General features: G+C 46.9%; 1 protein-coding gene across 3 annotated transcripts in view; it reads left to right on the top strand.

Moving 5' to 3' along the window:
* SYNPO (synaptopodin) overlaps nucleotides 1–19705 on the top strand; it is a 217326-nt gene that overhangs the window by 156846 nt on the left and 40775 nt on the right. The window lies entirely within an intron of this gene.

The raw sequence follows: 19705 nt of genomic DNA, 5'->3' as shown, positions 1-19705 counted from the left end.
CAGGTTGCAGGGTCATCGAAGCTGAAGGCAGGTTGGGAGGGCTGGGGCCGAAGCAGTTGTTGTCTTTCGGCTTCTGCTCCAGGGTGTCTTCTTTCTTCTTAGGTCATAGCAGATCTGAGGGTCAGGTCTAGGTCAGGTCTCGGGGAGTCCCCTGAATACTAAATTTTCTAGGCATTTTAGGGGAGTAGCAGGTACAGCCAAGGGGCACATTACCTGGAGGGGTTGCACCCTCTATTATGCCAACCTCACATGGGAGGAGCATAGACCTAGCCTTGATTGCAGTGGTCCCCCCATCCTCAAGATGGCGGGGCTTAAAATTGTGCTTCACCTTGCTGCCCCTCACTATAGGGGTTGGTTTGGCAGAGGTGGGCACACCTCCTACCTTTTCAAATGTTACCGCCGGTTTTCCAACCCAAATTGGGGGTGTAAGCCAGGGGTTTTCATCTGCTGATAGCAGCAGAGCCCGGGGGTCTCAAGCCAAAGGCGGCAGGCCTTTGAAGCTTATCTCGTCATGCACTGGCCCATACTGGGGGAGAAGGCATGCCACCTCTGCCCAGGATGTGCATTGTGTTTGGTCCCAGAGAGCATGGGCTCTCTACCCAGGGGTCCAGAAACATGTCTGGTGGTGGCTGGCAGCCTACAGTCGGTCAGAGACCAAAGCAGAATTGGTAGGGATTCAGGAGGCACCTCTGAGGTGCCCTCTGGGTATGTAGAGCAATAAATCCCACACTGGCATCAGTGCGGATTTATTGAGAGTAGTAATTTGGTACCAAACACGCCTATATTTAGTAAATCCATCATGGTGCTGTGGAACTCGAGTTGTCAAGTTCCCAGTCCATGTACTCTCTATGGCTTCACTGGCGCTTACAATATTAGGAAATCGCCCCCAATATTGTTGGGGCACAACTGCCCATGCAGATCTGCCCTCACCTGGAGTACAGTGCACCCTGCGTTAGGGTTGTGAGGCCTGCTAGAGGGATGACTTACCGATATTGTCAGGCAGTGCTAGCTGGTTTGGCACCCAGGGTGGTTGCCATGTCAACTTTGTTGTTTCCTCCCTCACAGGGGCATGCAGGCTGCAACAGCAGTGGCACTGTCCCAGTGAGGGGGGTCCCAAGGTACCCTCTTCAACTTTGAGGCCCTAGGTACCCAAGGTACCATTTACTTAGGACTTACAGGAGGCAGAAGTACCAATTGGGGGTTTGTTTTAGGGAAGGAGCACTAGTGCAGGAGACCTGGATGGCAGGGACCCTGTGCACAATATTTGAAACCATGTAAAAAGTGGGGTCTAACCATTCAAAAGAGGCATTTTCTCACACACCCCAAACAACAAAGCCATTAACGAACTAAGAGGCTAATCAGTAGTCTTGAAAAACCTTAAACGAGGCCTAGATTATTATTTTAGATGGAACAACATTATATACTAATGAATCAAACATAACCGGTGTTTGTCCTGTTCACATCCTGAACTCAAGTATTTAAACATGCGCTCATATGTGATAATAAAGAGAAGTAGGCCCTGTGAAATAAAATATTTGGCTAGGATCACACAATTTGGACAAGCAGGGAAGCCAGTATTGATGCCAAGTTATCAGGTTTCTTATTTGGAAATTCATCCACCATATGTCTCTCTCTCTCTCTCTCTCTTTTCCTTGAAAGGTCACTGTTTTGCCTTTCATTTTTTTTTAGCACATGATGAGAAAAACTAACGCTGAGATAGCAGACTGGATTCAAAGCCACCAAACCCAACTACCAAGCCAAAAATATATTTATTTGGTGTTGTCACACCCCAAACAGTCCCCTGAAGCAACGCCACTGCTCACTCACACTGCCTCTACCCTCCTTGACCCCCAGCCTCACACATACCAATGCCTCTCGGCCCACCCTGCAAAAGCAAGGGCTCATGTGCCTTAATGCAAGCAGTGAAATTTGTACACCAGCTTCCCTCCCGATAATCTTAGACAATAAAAATTTAGGGTGCACTGAGAAACTCAAATCCCTGTGGTGGGTATGCCACTGTATTGTATTGTATTGTAATTGCATTTATATAGCGCTTACTAACCCTGACGAGGCATCAAAGCGCTTTTTCGGCGAGTACCACACTACTCCGGGACCCATAGAGGATTAGTGTTGAATTAGTATAGTGAAACATGCAATTACATTTTAAGTGGTGGATAGGTTAGTCAGTTAATTGGATTTGGAATGATAGCAGAAGGATAGAGAAGGACAAAGGTTTGTATTTATATAGCGCTTGTTATCGCTCTCTATTCAGGAAGCCTACAAAGGATTCGTGGTGAATTAATATGGTGAAATATGAAGTAATTTCAGTGGTGGATTTTAGTCAGTTACTTGGCGTGAGAAGGATAGCGGAGGGATGAAAGGGGAAGAAAGATTGGCATTCATATAGCACTTGTTACCCCTGATGGGTGTTGAAGCGCTTTCTGGCGAGTAGCACGCCACTCCGGAACCCATAAAGGATTACTGTTGAAATTAGTATAGTAAAAAAATATGAAGTAATTTTAGTAGTGGATATGTTATTCAGTTATTTAGGTAGTATATTAGTATAGTTTAATATGGAATTTGAGAAGTGAACATGTTAGTCTGTTAATTTCGATTAAAAAGGATAGTGGAGGGACAAAAGAGTGAAGTGTTTTTATTTTTAGGTCTTAGCAGTAGGGGGAGGCTTTTGGATGAGTAAAAAGGAGTTTTGGAGGGGAAGAATCAGAGGGAAGAGTTTAAAAAGGTTTGTTTTATGGGGATCGGTATAGTAAAAGAGGTGTCAGATGATGCAAGGAGGGGTAGAGTAGGAGAGAGTCTAGAAAGGGTTATTTGGGCAATCATAGTAGTGGTATGGGGTTTGGGATAAATGAGAGAGTGGATGTAGAGGATATATTGATAGATGTATAGGATGAGAGATAGGGTAGTGCATTGGAAGGAATAGTAGAAGAAGTTTGAGATGAGTCAGAAGGTTGGGCTAGAAGATATAGTGAGCGAAGTATAGGCTGAGAAATAGGGTAGTGCATTGGAAATGCTAAATTAGAAGAAAGTGATAAATATATAGATCGATAATTACATTGAAAGTATATAGATACATAAAGGAGGTAAGTATATGTAGATTAAAGATATTGATAGAGGCACAGGATGAGAAATAGGGTAGTGCATTGGATATGCTTTTTCAGGAGAAAAGTAACAGACACACAGATCCAAGTACATGGAAGGTACATAGACACACAATGGAAGTATGTACATGTAGGCCAAAGATGATTTTTATTTATTTATTATTATTATTATTTTCTCTCAACAACATAATTATTTTACATGTTTATACAAAGTAATACACAAAGATAGGTACATATCTATAGTAAAAAAAATGTGTGTATACAGAGGGATATGCTGTAAATTTCTGTTTGCGTATGGTGCTTACGTGGGGAAGAGCTAAATCTTGAGTACTTTTCTGAAGATAAGGTGGTTGTCGGTGGACCTTATGTTGGGGGTTAAAGTGTTCCATAGTTTGGCTGCTTGAACAGAGAAGGGTGTACCACCGATGGTTTTTTTCTTGTATGGTGGGATTTAGAGTCGAGAAGCTCCTTTAGAGCAGAGGTTCCTTTGTTGAATGTGTTTGGTGATTTTATTCCTGATGAAGAGTGGTCCCATTCCATGTATTGCTTTGTGGGTGATACAAAGCAGCTTGAATGTGGATCTCCTGGCAACCGGTATCCAATGCAGGGCTTGCAAGGCAGGGGAGATGTAGTCTCGCGGTTTGATATGCAAGAGTAGTCTGGCAGCCGCGTTCTGAATCCGTTGTAGTCTTTTCATGGTCGTTAAAGGTGATCCGTGGTAGAGTCTATTGGCGTAATCGAGTTTGGACAAAACAAGGGAGATGGTAGCTTGGACCTTGTGTGAAAATCCGAAATGAGGGAAAATTCATTGCAGCGTTTTTATAGTAGCAAAGCTTCATCTTGCTAGTTTATCCACTTGGACATTCATCGACAGCTTAGAGTCCATGGTCATTCAGAGGTTTCTTAATTCCTTCGATACTTTAGGCAGTGATCCCAGTTCATCAGGCTATGCGGCAAGCGGGTTGTAATGTTTCCAATCGCCACATGCGAGTATTTCAGTTTTTGAAGCATTCAATTTGAGATGGCTCCAAGTCATCCACTGATCCACGGCACTGAGACAGCTGAAAATGGGTGATTTTCCAATGTCTTTGTGGCATTCCAGTTGAAGGAGCATTTGCGTGTCATCTGCATAGTTATAGCACGTAAGGTGAAATTTATTGATCAGTACTGGTAATGACTTCATGTAGATTTTGAAAAGCATGGGCGAGATGATAGAACCTTGAGGGACCCCTGCTTTTGTGGAGTACGGTTTGGACGAGAAAGGTGGGGTATGGATGACTTAGTTCTGTTTCGAAGGTAGGACGCGATCCAGTCTAGTGCAGTTCCCTCTATGCCGGCTTCATAGAGTCTTTGTTTCAGAGTATCATGGTCAACCGTGTCAAAGGCAGCTGAGAGGTCCAAGAAGAGTAGCGCAGCAACCCCGTTGCGGTCAACTGTATTCTTTAGGTCATCCCAGATGGCAAGGAGGGCAGATTCAGTGCCTCTTCCCGGACGGAATCCTGTTTAGAAGTCTGAAAGTATGTCATTCTCTTCAATGAATTGTGACATATGGGCAAACGCTGCTCTTTCTATACGTTTGCCCAGGAAGGGTCCATTGTAATGGGTCTGTAGTTGTCAGGGTTCAGCAGGTCCAAGTTTCTTTTCTTCAGTAAAGGGCGTATGTATGACTTTTTGAGTTCTTCTGGAAATATTCCAGTAGTTAAGGAATCGTTGATGATTCTTCTTACTGGAGTGGCAGCAGAGGTTGTTAAAAGAATTGTCTTGAAAGTTTGTGGCGGACAGGGGTCAGATTGATGGATGCACCTCTTGTTTCTTTTCTTCACTGTAACTTATTCTGTCTCTTTCATTAATGCTGAGATTTGGGACGTGTGTGTGTGTGTGTGGTTGACAGCAAGGTCCTGATAATTCACTACGACTCTCAGTTCCTATCTGATATGGGCATCCTGATAATGACAGAAGTTGACTAGTCTATGAGGAAAAGCCAGTGAGTTTGAATGCTCGGTAGGGGTGAGACAAAGCCAGTCACAAGTCTTGCTCTTAGTCTTTCAGTTACTTGGCAGCAGGCCTCCTCTATAGCGATGTCTGTAGTAATGAGGTCGGTAGCCAGGATGTATATTTCAGTAGTTTTATTGAGTTCAGTTACAGGTAGATGAGTTGTAGAGATGCAGCCCCACCAGGAGCAGAATTCCTGCTGCTCAGCCCGTACTCCAGCTGACACACTCAAGCATCCAGGCACCCAAACATTCCACTCAAGACTCTCATACCAACATTCCATGCATCACATTCACACTGGCTGAGCAGCTAGGGAGTAAGTAACCAGATAAAAACAACCCAGGTGACTACAATGTTATGCTACGTTACTGGGTCTTTGTATAGTGCAGAAGAAGCACAGTGATGTCACTTGATAAACCGAATTGTTCTTTATCACTGTTCTTTATTCTGATTTTGTACCTGAAGGTCAGTGGACAGAAGCAGAAGCTAATAAATAATACTGCAAGAAAGAAGGACCATGACACAGCTTTGGAGTGGAGGCTAAGGTGTACCAGAAGAGCAAACATGGAGACAGAGACAAAAAGAAAGAATAAAAAGGCAAAGAAAAAAGTGAGAGGCAAATGGAAGAAGAGTTTTGAAGGAAGGAAAGAGTAATAAGTAAAGGAAGCAAGATGGAAAGAAGAATGGAAGGAAGAAAAGAAGAATGGAATGAAGGAAAGAAGGAAAGAAGGACAGAAAGGGGGAAGAGAAAAAGGCAGAAAGAAGGAAATGGGAAAAGATAAAAACAAAGGATGGAAACAAAGGGGGCAAAAAGAAAAGAAGGGCGGAAAAAAGAAATTAAAATGTAAGTCTGGAAAGGAAGAATTAAAGAAGGAAAATAGAATGAAATAATGTAAAAAATTAAACAATATCTGAAGATAGGCTGGTATAATGAAGGAATGAAGGAGGGACTGGCAAAGAAAAAAGAAGAGAAACTTTCCAAAATAAGAGAAGGGAGAAGGGAAAGAAAAACAAGCATTGATAACTGCAAAGAAAGAACAAACAAGCACTGATAGTTGTAAAACAAGCATTGGTGAGTGCAAGTACAAACATTGACGATTGCAAAACAAGCATTGGTCCCTGCAAAGGCAAGCCCTAGCTGGTGCATAAGTGCAACAGTAACATTTCAGCCCAGCCATGTCAAACTCGCCGAGCCGGAACGGAGGTGGTGCAGCAGTGGTTGCCCCTGTTGTGCCCATTGTCTCCCACCTGCGCCCCCCAGAACCACTGACCCTGGTGGCGGGCGGAAGTATGGGCCCTCGGTGGCAGGAGTGGCTGGAGGACTTCGAGGACTACTTAGAAGGGTCGAAAGTCACAGGGGACAGAGACAAGCTAATTGCAATCCGCAATCTGGTTGGCAAAGAGATTGGAAAGGTTATCAAAGAATTGCCAGCGGATGACAAAGGGACCTATGACAAAGTGCGTGATGCACTCAACAGAAAGTTTGTGCACTAAAGAAACGTGGGCTACGAGAGATACGTGTTTCATCAGGCACGTCAGGACAAAGATGAAATGATGAGCACATTTATATCGCGACTACGTCGACTGTCGCAATATTGCAATTTTGACTCATTTTCAACGGAGGATGCTATCCGACTGAGAGTCATTGAGGGTTGTCATTCAGAGACACTCCGAAGGCGATTGCTAAGGAAGAGTCATGATCTCGATGAGATTGAGGAAATGACAGGAGTATACGTCCAGGCAGAAGAGCATGCAAAAAACATGGAGGCAGGGCGTGGTGAAAAGAAAGAGCAAGCATATTGGACTCAAAGCACCAATGCTCAGTGAAGATCAGGTGATCATTAGAGAAGGTCTCGCCCAGCGTCCAGACACACACGCCAAAGTCATCAGCGCTATGAATCGAGACGGAGAGACAAGAGATCGAGCTGTGCCAGGAAGCCAGAACGTCCACGGAAATGCTACTGATGTGGGTATGACTTTCCCCACACAGACACCTGCCCAGCAATGGGCCAACAGTGCCGGAAATTTGGGCGCATGAACCATTTCGAAATCATGTGTGGAGTATACAGCAAGGAGAGAAGGAGTGAGACAAACAGATCTCGCCCAGAGGATAAGAGACATCATGCAAAAGCTGTCCAAGACAGAGCACTGTCATCCTCTGGCTCGTCACATTCTAGCAGGGAATCTCACAGATCTCAATGGATCAGAAGGTCACCGTCGAGGGAATCAAGGTCGACCTCTCAAGAGACAACATTCACGGAAGAATACATATGTATGGTAGCTGACCCGGACCAGCTGAAGAAGTATCCTCCGCTAGATATCAAAGTGGGGACTCATGCCACCAAATTCGTGCTTGACAGTGGGGCATCACTGAATTACATGCCCGTGACCGAATATAACAAGATGAAACCACCGCCTGTCCTGAGTCTCGCACATGTCAGGGTGTTTACCTGGATGGCGAAGAAACCACTTCCCTGCCTGGGCAAGATCGCAACGACACTCAAGCACGAATCTACAGCAGTATCGGCATACATTCACGTCATTGAGGGACCAGAGGCTGATTGCCTTCTCAGTCTGCCCACAGCAGAGCGACTCAGACTGGTTGAAATCCTGTACCGGGTCCATGACAATCCAGATATTGTCCGCAAGTTTCCCAAGTTATTCAGTGGGCTTGGCAAAATGAACAAGTGTCTAATTTGCCTACACATCAACGACCAAGTGTGCCCTATTGCTCAGCATCCAAGGCGAGTGCCTTTCCACCTTCAGCAGGCAGTAGAGGAAGAAATTCAAGAACTACTTCAAGCGGACATTATTGAAAAAACGGATGGCCCCACGCCGTGGGTGTCCCCGGTCGTAATTGTTCCAAAAAAGGGTACCCCGGAGAAAGTACGGCTATGTGTGGACATGAGGCTTCCCAACATGGCCATAGAATGAGAGCGTCATCCAGTGCCTCACCTGAGTGACATGATATCGGCACTGAATGGAGTCAGGGTATTCTCAAAGCTTGACCTCAACAAGGGATACCATCAGCTGGAGTTGCATGAAAAATCAAGGTAAATTACAACGTTTGCCACTCATCTGGGTTTGTTTCGGTACAAACAGCTGAGCTTCGGGATCTCCTCTGCTGCGGAAATATTCCAAGAGGTCATACGCCAAACCATCAGACATATCCCGAATTCCCTGAACTACAGTGACGACATTTTGGTACATGGATCAAACACACAAGAACACGACAAAGCCTTGGATCGAGTGTGCCATGCTCTCCTGGAAGCTAATTTAACTCTGAACAAAGATAAGTGTGAGTTCCATCAGTCCACACTTAAGGTCTTCGGTCATGTGTTCTCCGGGGCTGGAATGAAACCCGACCCCGAGAAAGTAGCAGCGCTCAACACCACCAAGAGCCCTCAAGATGTCAGCGACATACGATCGTTTCTGGGCATGGCAAGTTATTGCTCCAGATACATCAAGGATTATGCCATGATCAGTCATCCACTTCGTGCCCTCACCAAGCAAGGACAACCCTTTGTGTGGAGCCCTCAGTGTGAGCGGGCTTTCCATGAGATCAAGCAAGCGGTGGAATCAGCGAACAATCTATCCTACTTCAACACCAAAAGGAAGACGGAGATCACGGTGGATGCCAGTCCAGTGGGGTTGGGTGCCATCTTAGATCAATAAGACAGTGACACTGATAGGCGTCACATTGTGGCATATGCCAGTCGCAGCCTATCCGACACCGAGAAGGCTAATTCTCAGCTCGAGAAAGAGAGCCTAGCGGTTGTGTAGGCATGTGAACATTTCCATGTGTTCATCTTTGGCAAACATTTCACCATGATTACGGATCACCAGGTTCTTGTCACCATCTTCGGTAATCCTAAAGCCAAGATGCCACCCCGCATTGAAATGTAGGGTCTACGACTGCAGGAATACACGTTCACCATCATTCATAAACCTGGAAAGGGTGAGAATCCGGCGGACTACATGTCCAGACACCCTCAATCATCTCACACCTCACACCCGTCGATGGCTGAAGAGTACATACACTTTGTGGTAGGTGTAGCCCGGCACCGGCAGTCCCATTAGAAGCGATCAAGGATGCTACGGCACAAGATAGTATCCTTCAGAAGGTAGTGCGCTGACTGTGCACACATCGCTGGAGACATGATAGTGAGGACGAAATAAGTGACCCCCAAATCCTTCAGGAAATGCAAACTTTCCGACATGTCAGTGACGAGTTATCAGCGACCTCAGAGGGGCTCCTGCTGAGGGACCATCGGATTGTCATCCTGAGGCAGCTACGTCAAGGAGTTGTCAACCTTGCCCACGAAGGCCATCAGGGAGTCGTTGCCACGAAGAGAGCTCTAAGGGAGCGAGTCTGGTTCCCTCAACTCGATCAAATGGTAGAGCTCACCCTGAAGGACTGTCCCCAGTGTCAACTGGTGAAGCCTGGAGAACACCCGGCTCCTCTTCAAATGACTCAATTACCCAGTGGGGTATGGCAGGAACTTGCCATGGACTTCTATGGACCCCTTCAGCCGGGCAAGTATGTGGTGGCTATCATGGATGAATACTCGTGATTCCCAATAGCTCAGTTTGTGTCTTCCACCAATGCCTCCAGCACCATTGCTGTACTAGACGAAGTATTTGCCGCGTGGGGTGTTCCCAAGGAACTCAAGACAGACAATGGTCATGAGTTCAGTGAATTTGCAAAGCATCTAAACTTTCGATATAGAAAGGTCACACCGTTGTGGCCACAAGCCAATGGTACCATTGAGCGGTTCATGGCCACTCTGAAAAAGACTTTTCAACAAGCCACGGTGGAAAATAAAGACTTACAAATAGCTCTCAACGAGGTGCTAAGAGTATATCGGACTACTCCTCACGCAACCACCGGAAAATGTCCTGCTACCCTCATGCTGGGGCGACCTATCAGGACAAGGATCCCGACATGGGAAGGGGCTCTGACGCCGGTGTCCCCAACCCGCCTCCATCGAGAAACAGTGATGGCTGACCAAGCTGGAAAGAACAGGATGAAAGCATATGCAGACACTAGACGGCGAGCCAAGTCTCCCTCCCTTCGGACAGGAGACTGTGTAGTGGTCAAACAAGAGCAGGCCAAGAAGACGGATTGTCGGTTCAAGGAAGAACCGTTGATTGTCACTCAGCAAAAAGGCACCATGATCACCGCCGAGTCTGAGAAAAGACGGATCACTCGAAATGTGTCTCATTTTCAGAAATGCACCCCGGGCATGAAGTAAGCACTTGAGGGGGATCAGGCACAACGAGATGCTGATGGACTGAGTCAACTGAGTCCAACCCTGAGACTTGACAGGCCAATGGAAGATGTGCCTGCAGAGGCTGGAATGTGTCTCCGACCTTGAAGGGACACACAAACCAAAGAGACTGATTGAAGAACTGTAATAGGACTAGTTAAATTTATTTTGTTAACAAAGAGGGAGATGTGATGATGTACACGGTCTAGTAGCTGGGATGGGAGGAGTCAAGGGGTTGGATGAAGAGGAGGGGCAGCGACAGGAAAGGGGCAGTTAGAGTAGGGACATTAACACAAGAGGAAGCAGAGAATAAAGCTCTTGTGATACACATATATTTGTCTGTCATCATTGAACCTAAGACATGACAAGTGAGATCGCATTATGGAGGGGTGGGGAAACAGCACATGGGCGAGGGAGATCAATAAAGATCGCGGTGGATGGAGGAAGAGTAGTACATGAGGGAGACGGCTGTAAAACACATGCACCCCTGTAGAGTGCCTAACGAAAAAGAGCCTGAAAGAAAGCAGTGGAAGGATGCAAGTAATGAGGAGCCACTCACAATACAGCATGCAGAAACCTAGCTCAGGAAGGAAGGGAGGCACAAAAAGATAACACATTACATAATTAATTCTTCTAAGGAAACACTTGCAGAAAAAAATACGTAGACGAATGACAGAATGATTGATTGCAGAACATAGGGCGAGAAGGAGCTCCAGTAAGCCAAGAGAGCAAAGGGAGAAGAAATACCGGAAGAGCTCCATGGGGCTGTTTCTGAATTACACTTTGTTTTCTTAAGAACTGGAATTCGTGTCCTGTAAATTAAGACAATTGAGCGGCCCTTCCCCAAGCAAAGCAAGATGGAACTTGTTAACGAGAAATAAGCTTTAATTTTGTGTGCATATGTGTCTTTGGGTGGGTTTGATTGTGTATTATTGTGGTTGTGCATGTCTGTATACGTGGTTACATGTCGCTGAATGGCACGCATGCAAGCATGTGACGTATGTCTGTCTTGGACGTTTGTCTGTGTATATAGCGCTACGTTTCTTGCTAGTGCATATGTATCGCCGCTATGTCAGAGTATTTTGTTGCGTGTGTGTGTATGGTTGCGTGTGTGTACCTGATCCTGTGTGACTATGATTATTTGTTTGTGTAACTTAAAATGTGTTACAAATGACGCTGTTTTTCCATGCAGTAAAGCATGTTTGTAAGTGAATTTCTGACTCTGACGCATGTTTATGTGTGTGCATGTTTGTGAAAATAGCACTGTGTGTATTGCTAGTGTGTATGTGACGCCATGTATCACAATATATCTTTGGGTGCTAGTGTATGTCTGAGTGCCTTTCAGTCTTACTGTGTTGTGTGCCAGCCTGCATCTGGTGCGTGTATGCATGCACGTGTTCCTGTATGCATAGCACTGCGTGTCTTACTAGGATGTTTGTGTAGCGTCAGTGTATGCCACCGTGTGTGTCCATGTGTTGTTGTGGGGTATTGTGTTTTTCTGCAGGTATAACACTGTTCATTTGTGTATTTAGGGGTGAGTCAGTGTGTAGCAATGTATCTTCTGATGTTTGTCTGTTGCAGTGTATGTGTATGGGTGTATGAGTGCACCACCACATCCAATTAGGAGGAACGTGTTGAAAGTGCTATTGTAAACCTTCTCAACCAACATGAGTATTGTGAACGTATTCGCTTCTTCAGCGCACTTAAGAATCGGTACAGAAACAATATCCTTTGGCGCGACAAACAGGATCTCTTGGTTCCGAAACACACAAGTAGGTAGTGGTTACCATGACCTCGTGTAAAGCTCCATGACAAGTTGGAGTCAGGGGGTACCACTATGGGATGAGGTCAGTAGCGTTGTAAGAATGCAGTGAGCCAAGGTGCAAACAAGGAATATGTGCCCTTTTACTGCTGTTGGGGTCGCAAAAATATAGCATATACCTGGCTTCAGTGGACCCCGCCCTCGGGGCTCTGGGTCCGGGTGGCACTGCACAGGCTGCACAGCACGCACGGTAGCCACGCCCCGGGGTGTGGTGATAGTCACCACCTGTCCTCGTTTCTTCCACGTGAAAGAGGCCTTATCTTTGATGACAGAAGATCATGTTTTCTAATCACTTTGTGAAGCACGCGCTGGCTGAGATCACATATATATTTTTTTCAAAAACAAAACATTAAAAGATACATCGAAAGAAAAGTGAACGGACACAAGTGACTTAAGGATCGAAACAGAATCTAGCAGCTCACTGTCTCTGGGAGAGCACTAAAACACAGCTCCATGCGGCCCTATCCCAGAGTCACACTCCTGTTTGCGAAGCCTGGGGGGAGAGTGCGCGTGTCAGTCGGCCCAGCGGAAAGCATGAACCCTGCGCATTAACCTTGTCGCGTGCGGCGGGCGTGCTTAGCAAGCCCCTATTCCTGCCATTCGGCCACAATAGTATGTTTGCACCTTTTTGTTTATATTTTCTTTTGAGTGCACCATCAGCGCTTCCTTCGGTCTGTGCACATTTACCAGCTGATGTCTGGAATGTCCGACTGTCTGCGGCCACCCCAGACAGATGGAGAGATGAGACTTTGCCTGCAGGTGAGTGTTTTTAGAGAGGGGGGTGCGGGTTAGGCGGCTGCACGTGTCTCCCTCAGGCCTGAGCTGCTGTGGGGCTGCAGGGCTAGAGCCAATCACATGTCAGGCATTAACTAGAGGTTGGGAGATGTTTGTAACTTTATGGGGAGCTTTGCTCACTCTAAGGCTTGAACCTATAGGGTTCATGCAGGTATATGAGTAGCGGGGGGGGGGGGGGGGGGGGGGGGACTGCGGTGCAGTCTGTGAGGACCGACCATGTCAGACCAGCTGGCTGAGCCTGTAAACTCCTTGCAACCATGTAGATCTGCTGAAAAAGCCTGTAACATGTGTATAATCAGAATTGTTCTGCTGCCTTATCCTGAAACACTCCTGTAACTTGAGGGTTAGCTCTGCTATACAAGATGCTCAAAGTTCTGTCTGGTTTAGAGGGCTTAAGCACACTTGCTTATGTATTTCTCTACAAATCTTGTGTTGGCAGGTTAGAGGTGCCTGCCTCTTCCTCACAGTCCTCTCTAGACTAGGCAGTGCCGAACCACCTCAAACTTATTTCCCGAGACTTGAGGACTATGATCCACCATATGTTGACCCTAGGCTGGAGGGATAATGGCCGGTGCTACTCACATTTTTCCCTAGATGCGAAAGATCAGATGCTTCTTACAGTCCTCCCCAGGATAGAGCAGCACCTCACACTTCTCCTTAGAGGGTCCTCATAATCCTCTCTAGGAGGATGGGAGGGCTCAGAGGGTCCTCACAGTCCTCCCTGGGAGGAAGGGAGGGCTCAGAGGGTCCTCACAGTTCTCCCTAGGATGAAGGGAGGGCTCAGAGGGTCCTCACAGTTCTCCCTAGGAGGAAGGGAGGGCTCAGAGGGTCCTCACAGTTCTCCCTAGGATGAAGGGAGGGCTCAGAGGGTCCTCACAGTTCTCCAAAGGGCTCTGAGGCTCCTCACAGGAGGGCTCAGGGTGACTCACAGAGCTCTCTACAGGTCTCAGAGACTCCCCACAGTTCCCCTCAGAAAGGAGGGTTCAAAGGCTTCTGTCTCTGTAATTCTCTCTCTGCGCCCCAAGGCTCTCGTGCTCTTATTCCTCCCTGAGCTACGCCTGGGGATAAACAGCGCATTAGTAATGATTCTCTGGCTCGGGCCCAGGGCCTGCTGCTGCAAGCAGGAAAGACAAACGCACAGATTCTTTTCAGTCTGGAGCCGGGAGGGGCAAAAGGGAATTCCTAAGGAACTCCCCCAGAAGTCAGTCTGACTTGCTGGCTCCCTGCCCGGCTGTACCTCATCATCGGCCACGAGGAGGTGATGTCACCTGGGCGGGAGGCTTGAGAAGACACACCGGCCTTGAGGCACAAGACTCATCAAATGTGTGGGAGCTTCCCCCTTAGGTCAGTTAGTGGGAGAGCTCATGGTCAGCAGCCCGAAGGTCAGTGGAATGTTCACAGAGATAATTTACTTGCACTACAAGCATCAGGCGTTGAGAAAGACAACACCGAGTCATATATAGAGTTACTTCTTTAAACCTCTCTGGAAGCACAACAGATATATAGTGGCACCCAGTTCCATCGCTAAGTCCTTTAACAGCGAACCCGAGCATCTTATCACTTACATTTGGGGAACCTGATTGAGGCAGGTGACTAGTAAGAAGTGGTGAGCTACAGTGATATTTATTACATGTGACGTATGGGATAAAGTACCCCTTCCCACACATTATGAGGATATTGCAAGTAAAAGAGAAGCTCCTTGGCTTTTAATATGGTCATGAAACTCTAGGGTGACTTGCAAATTTACCCTTTTAAGATATGAAAGAGGTTATTTTAATCCTTAAAGTACAAATTCGTACCACCACCCATCTCACAAACCACTTAAATCCGTTGTGTTTTGTTACTTCATATGAAGGCATTTGTATAGTTGCAGACACGAACAATAAAAGCGGAATCTGTAGCGTAAATTAAATAAACCAAAACGCTGCTAGTGATTTGCTGCAAAAGCATATTAGAATCAGTTTAATATAAGTCAGATTCAAAACAAGGCTGTAGCTCAGAATCAGTAGCAGGCAGAGAGACTCTTTCTTATAATGAACTACTGAGTGAAAAAATAAAGATGTCCCCATCAATATATCCTTTTTTGCTGATCAATGCTCATTTCAGAAAAACGGATCATGAGAATGAAAATCCAGTTCTTATTTTTGTTGTTTGAACTGCAGCTGTAATGATGCTCCCTGCCCTGACATTCATCTTGGTTGCTGGCTATGGCAACAGATGCTATGACGTCACAAGTCAAGATATTAAAGTTGAGTAGAACATCATTTTACTACATATGACTAGAGGTGTTGCACCTTGACTACAATAAAGACAGGGATGTATACCTAGATTGCAGGCTTCTATACATCAAATATGTTTTTAACAATATATCTACAGATTTAGAAACAATGAGGTGAAGTGATTTAACTCGAATCACACACTGCTTGGTCAAGTAGCAAAGCTGGGTATGTGTTCAAGTTAGCTAAGCTCAAAGGCCAGCAACTTAGCCAATAGATCTATCTTCCCTCAGCCCAGCTCATCTGGAGGGGTAAAATGGGACAAGAAGGATATCAGCAATGTTATTTGCTGTACTAGGTTTGTGATGCACGAGTCAGGCCTGGAATGCCTTTACAGCACTGCACAAAGATGCAGGTAAACATTCAGAGTAAACACATTCCATGCAATAGATCGTGTTGAAAGCTATTGAAATTACGTCGTCGTGATTGCCAACTCAAGGTCACTTTTCAAGAATGTGATCACTAATTCTGTGTCTACAGATGTAATGTATGAGTTCCAGTATATGTAATCGGGCCAACAAGTGATGTTCAACATTCTCAGGTCACAATACTGTCAAGGATCTTCCCAAGGTGGGGGGCAAAACTAGTATGTTGTGCTTGGCATCTGGCTAGCATGCTGCCCAGGAGTTTGGGAAACTGGGCCTGCTGTTATTGTCTTTTCTACAAGGGTGGGTGGCGAACTCCGCTCCGCCAGCGGAGTTTGCTGAGTTTGGTGGAGTTTTCCCCTGCCACCCACCACTAGGAGGTCACGTACAGCGTAGGGTTTTGCACCAAAGAGGCTAGGAGACAGCCAGGAGGAGGAGGAGGACAGCCTGGGCACAGTGGAGAATGCAACATGTGAGCCAAGCAGGTGGCAGTCCTGGGGTCAGGAACCCTCCAGGTCTGCTGCCTGCATGTGTTAGGGCGGGGCGGAATTCCACAGAGTTTTTAAGCAACTTCGTGGAATTCCGTGTAGTGGCACTCCGCCAACTCTGCCCACCCTTACTTTTCCCGTATCCATGGAGAAACACCAATTACATCCGAGTCACTGCTGTAAGTGACAAAAATTGTGTAACCACATGCTGGTGTTGGGGAGTTGTATAGGTAAATAATGCCTGTGTCGTGAGCTGACCTCCCTCTTTGTGTCTGACCGTCATGGCCACATAAATATGGAGCTCATGGGCACTTCTCTCAGCAACAATTTCTTTTACAATCACCCTGTGACCATTTTGCAGGTAATATTGTGGTGTACTTCTTTGACTTCATGAAGAGGTGGACTTATCAGGTGAGAAAGTGAGGCAATGGCAGTTGTTTGCCTCTTTTTGCTGTGTTTTTTAAGACGGTGATTTATGGTTGTTGTAGATTAATAGCTTGCACAGTTTTCCTCAGGCGTGCCATGTCACATTCTCTCTCTCTTTCTGTCTCTCTCTATCTCTCTATCATTTCTCTATCTCCTCGAGTGTTGAAAGGGCCTAGGTCAGTGTTGTGCAGATGGCTCTTCCAGTCTTCAGACAGGCCTTAGGGATCTGGGAGTAGGAAGTTGCCCAAGAGAGACACCCAAGAAGGTGGTGCTCCAGGGCCGAAAATAAGGCACTCGAGCAAAGCGTGAATACAATTGTCTTTCGCCAATATTACTGGATCTTTTTGTCTTTTGTGCACTACATCGTTTGCAATGTTGAGCAAATGTCAATGCTAGCGTGTAGATAATGTTCTCAATTTGCTGCCCAATTTTGAGAGTAATAAATAAGACCCAATGACATCCAAATACGGATGTTCTGAAATTTCCTTGTCCTGAAGTGGTCCACAGAATGCAGTTTGTATTCTGTGGTGCATAGCACCAGGGGCCGAACTGATATATGAGGAACTGTGTTGTTCTACATACACACATTGAAAAGAAGTATCTAACATATAATCGTAAACACACACACTCAATACACACACACTAATAATAATAATGGTCATTATTAATCATAATATTGCACACCTATGAAAGCGTCTCTAAGCGCTGGATATCTAATAGCCTGCAACAGGAAAATAATTGGTAGGTAAGGCAAATCAGTGGCTAGAGAGAAAGAAGGGGAAATATAGGAGATTCATATTGATTATACAATAAATAAGCAAAGTTAACGTCTGTGAAAGCTAAAGACAGGACTGACAGCAACAAACCAAGCAGGACGAGACCAGTGCCAGGCAGAGGGAAGCAGCCCAAACTAAAACAGTCAACACGACATGGTCCATTTAGAGTCATCCGGAGACAGAATGGCGACCACAGCCCAATGGCCAGCTGGCTCTCCAATCCCAACGGATAAGTGGTGAGCCGGACCATCCCTGCTTGAGGAGAAAGGGGTTCTGACGTCATGGAAGACAGGGCTCAGAAAGAGACTGTGGAGTGAAATGCTGGGCGACTGAGAGAGCAGGCGCACATATATTTATCATAAGAGCAGAACTCCAGAAATGAAAATAAAACTTGTTATACGTCGAGCTTATCATGGGCAGATCTACTGTTGCTCCTTGTGTCCTTTAAGAACATACTCTGAGCGTTTTTATAAAGATGGATTTTGGGCGAGTCAGGTCATCTCATGGAAGAAACAAGCATTTACAATGCAACGGTTTCGCCTTTGGAGAAGTTAGAGCTATTGGCATTGTAAATGACAAAATTTGTATTTATGTGTTGGTTTTGAAAACAGATAAATAAATGGCATTGTCATTTACATTGCCAATAGCTTAATCTCTCGCAAATGTGAGAACTATTGTACCCTACGGACGAGCTCAGCAGACAGCAATTACTACCACAGACACACACACCCAGAGCCACCCACACACACCCAGAGCCAGCCCCACACACCCAGAGCCAGCCACACACACCCAGTGCCAGCCACACCCAGAGCCACACACACACACCCAGAGCCCCCCACACACACACAACCAGAGAAGTCACATACACACACCCACTGGAGCAGTCACACACACACACACACTGGAGCAGCCACACACACACACACACTGGAGCAGTCACATACACACACACTGGAGCAGTCACATACACACACACACACTCTGGAGCAGTCACATACACACACACACACACTCTGGAGCAGTCACATACACACACACCCTGGAACAGTCACACACACACACCCAGGGGCAGTCACACACACACACTCTGGAGCAGTCACATGCACGCACACACTGGAGCAGTCACACACGCACACACTCTGGAGCAGTGCGCACATGCGCGGCTCTTAACCATATGTCAGACAGCAGGCGGCAGCTTGTCATGCACCCCCCTACCCCGCACAGCGCGCCCCTCCAGTAACCCACCGAGCTAATGAAGGTCAGTGGAGTGACGCTGACCGCCCCTCGTTACCACTTTGTAAAGTTGTATCCGGCCTCATTGAAGCCGGGGCGTCTACAGTACAGTGTGAAAAACAATCTACTGACTGACACAGAAGACAGTCACTGTCTTGCCTGCCGCCCGATGCATTGGTTCGGTGTCGGTCACGGGATTCATTGCAGTGCGAACTCATTGCAGGTGAGGCAGCAGACAATAATCTAAATTCCTCCTGCTCGCATCACGGGCGGCAGCCTACGTAATGGCTCCACTCGCTGCCCGTGTCCTCGGAACTGAGCTGTGCCGGGTCCCGTGTTGGCTCTACCGGGGTCCGCGGACTCGCACCTCCTACGGGGCTGGCTCTGAGGACAAAGTTCTGAGCTCAGCTTCCTCTTGTGTCTGTTCCTCCTCCTCCTCCCACTCTGGCCCGCCTCCGCCTCCCTCTCGTCTGGTTCCCACCCAGCCCGTCTCTTACTATGCCAGCCGCACCGCTCTGTCGGTTTCCTCTCTTCCCTGCAGGTCGTTGTGTCACGGCTCTCACACCCTGGCTGCCTCCCGGTCCCTCCCGTCTCCTCTACGCTTTCTCCCTCCCCTGCCGGTTGTTTTATAGCGTGAAGTGTCTGTGCTGTGTTGTCGTTCGCGCTCTCGTCTGCCTGCGAGATCGCCCTCTCCAGCCCTGGCAGGCCCTTATCAAGTCTTCTTGTTCTCAGCACTCCTCCTCATGACTCAGCCCTTCCTCCCCCTCCCTCCCTTCCACCCCACACACACCCTCCCAGAGTGCCTCGCTCACACAGTGCAAACATCTGAGCGGGCCTTTAAACCCCATTTAAAGAGACAGGGTGAGGTCACTGCTCAGGGCCCGCCTACCGCCGGGATTCCCAGTGCTTAAAGGGCCCCGGCGTCTTCAGGACAGCGACAAACTGCGCCTGACAGTTCATCTATAGCGCGCTTACTAGGAAGGACTCCCTCTACTCAGGAGGCTCTGTAATGAGAATTTAACAACTACTGTCCTGAAACGTGTGCTGCGCAACACAACTTAATCTCATTTCACTGCATTTCTAAAGAAGCCTTTACTGTAAAGATTCTCATGTGTGCATTTCTATACATCGTGGCTATTACCG

Source organism: Lissotriton vulgaris, chromosome 7 (genome assembly GCF_964263255.1).
Source record: "Lissotriton vulgaris chromosome 7, aLisVul1.2, whole genome shotgun sequence".
Taxonomy (NCBI): Eukaryota; Metazoa; Chordata; class Amphibia; order Caudata; family Salamandridae; genus Lissotriton; species Lissotriton vulgaris.
The sequence above is the reverse complement of the archived record's forward strand: the minus strand, read 5'-3'. Positions and strand labels throughout refer to the sequence as shown.